The 2,763-nt window shown below is 35.6% G+C and overlaps 1 non-coding gene across 1 annotated transcript; it reads left to right on the top strand.

Annotated features, from left to right (window-relative positions):
• The first annotated feature begins 340 nt into the window (after nt 1–340).
• On the top strand, nt 341–412 carry TRNAQ-UUG (transfer RNA glutamine (anticodon UUG)). The gene has a single exon. It is a non-coding gene; the product is annotated as a tRNA-Gln (tRNA).
• The last annotated feature ends 2,351 nt before the right edge of the window (nt 413–2,763 follow it).

Below are 2,763 nucleotides of genomic sequence, written 5' to 3'. Positions count from 1 at the left end.
AATGGTGTAGTGAAGATAAAGTTGTAATGAAGATAAATCTTGAAGTGACTCATAAGGTTGTTGTGATTACAAGGATGCATCGTAAATGAGTACTTCCTACCTGAAAGTCAACAATTACAAAATTGATCAAGTATAACAACATCCTCGGACAACCAACTACAAACACCAACCATAGAGTGAACCTGACTGTCACCTAACGACGACCTCTCAAAGGTAATGATCTTAACAGAATCTTCGAGAACCTTCTAGAAAACCTTGAACCCTGCAGGCAGGGAGGGAGGAATGGCCTCTGGTTGATTATATGTAAAACATTTAGATGAAATCACATCTTTTCTTATCAGGTCCCATGGTGTAAGGGTTAGCACTCTGGACTTTGGATCCAGCAATCCGAGTTCGAATCTCGGTGGGACCTCATCTTTTCAGTTTTTTTCGATACTGATAATGGCCGCATTATTCTGTACGTTTTATATACATTCATATATATATATATATATATATATATATATATATATATATATATATATATATATATATATATACATAAATATGTATATATAAACATATATATGGAATAATATGGTTTTATCAATAGCCGGAGACCATTCCTCCCTCCTTGCCTGCAGAGTTCATAGTTTTCTGGAAGGTTCTAGAAGATTCTGGTGAGATAATTGCCATTGAGAGGACATTGTTATACTTCATATATCAATGATTTCATTATTGTTGACTTTCAGATAAAGATAGATAGATAGATACATAGTTAGATTGATAGATTGACAGAGCGATATTTAGATAGGTATATAGATAGATAAGTTTCATCAATACTGTATCTTACGCCAACTCCTGTTGCTGGACATATGTTCAACCAGCATTGGGAAAACCTCCAGTAGACCTTAATGTAAAGCAAGATAATAACAAAACCTGCAACAAAAGAATACGATCAACTCCCCAGTGCAGAAATATTGTGACCAGAAAGTCTTCTAGCAAGATGTCAGACGCTTCCACGGGAATCACAAACATAACATCAAATATCTGAAAGTCAACAGTAACAAAACTAATGATTATAATGAAACTATAACAAGAAAAACGATAAACAAATGGAAAATAGTGTTCTAGATCATGCCTCTAGAAAACAAACTTTAACGAAAACTGTGAAAAGAAATACCCATCTGGCTGATACGACACAGTAAAAGAACCATCCCACAACCAACTCTAAACTGAACCTGACTGTCCCCTAACAACGTCCTCTCAATGGTATTTATCTTACCAGAATCTCGTAGAACTTTTCAGAAAATCAAGAACTCTGCAGGCAAGGAGGGAGGAATGGCCTCTGGCTGCTGATGATAACCACATTATTCTATATATATACTTTTACCTACAACCGAAGGTTGACCGGCCAGCCCAAGTGGCTACAGAGGTTGTATCCATGAAAGAAACGGACCCACCAGCAGACGAATTCGGTTGGCAGGTTGTATCGAAGAAGAGGAAAAAGAAGGTTGCCCAACCAGCCCAACCAGAAGGGTGTAACAAAGAAACGAAAGAAGGCTGCCAAACCAACCTGGGTGGTAGTAAGGATGGCTGCTCCACAACCCCAGGTCGTTAGGCAGACTGTAGCCATGGAAGAAAGGAAGGCTGCTCGTCCACCAGCCCAGGTACCGAGTGAGCGTGTAGCTATGCTGGCTGACCCACCAGCCCGGGTAGATAGCTACACCCAGATGGCTATGTCGGGTGCAGCAAAGAAGCAAACCCCACAACTACTCCACGAGGTTTGCAAGCCTGCACCCAAAAAGATGAAGACGAAGGTTGCCACACTACCCAATGCACCACCACATGTCTAGAAAGGGAAAAGGTGGACAGAATGGCTGGAGGTCCCACTCCAACAACAAAATCACCTTAGGAGCTAATTTCCATCCATTATTGAAATATATATATATATATATATATATATATATATATATATATATATATATATATATATATATATATATATATATATATATATATATATATATATATATATATATATATATATATATATATATATATATATATATATATATATATATGTATATATATATATATATATATATATATATATATATATATATATATATATATATATATATATATATATATATATATATATATATATATATATATATATATATATATATATATATATATATATATATATATCCTCCCCTCTCGGTTTTTTTTTTTTTTTCAATTTTCCAAAAGAAGGAACAGAGAATTGGGCCAGGTGAGGGTATTCCCTCAAAGGCCCAGTCATCTGTTCTTAACGCTACCTCGCTAATGCGGGAAATGGCGAATAGTTTGAAAGAAAGAAAATATATATATATATATATATATATATATATATATATATATATATATATATATATATATATATATATATATATATATATATATATATATATTTTTTTTTTTTTTTTTTTTTTTTTTTTTATACTTTGTCGCTGTCTCCCGCGTTTGCGAGGTAGCGCAAGGAAACAGACGAAAGAAATGGCCCAACCCCCCCCATACACATGTACATACACACGTCCACACACGCAATATACATACCTACACAGCTTTCCATGGTTTACCCCAGACGCTTCACATGCCTTGATTCAATCCACTGACAGCACGTCAACCCCTGTATACCACATCGCTCCAATTCACTCTATTCCTTGCCCTCCTTTCACCCTCCTGCATGTTCAGGCCCCGATCACACAAAATCCTTTTCACTCCATCTTTCCACCTCCA

The sequence above is a fragment of the Panulirus ornatus genome, chromosome 42, assembly GCF_036320965.1.
Source record: "Panulirus ornatus isolate Po-2019 chromosome 42, ASM3632096v1, whole genome shotgun sequence".
Lineage (NCBI taxonomy): Eukaryota > Metazoa > Arthropoda > Malacostraca > Decapoda > Palinuridae > Panulirus > Panulirus ornatus.
Note: the sequence above shows the minus strand (reverse complement) of the source record. Positions and strands in the feature narration are given on the sequence as shown.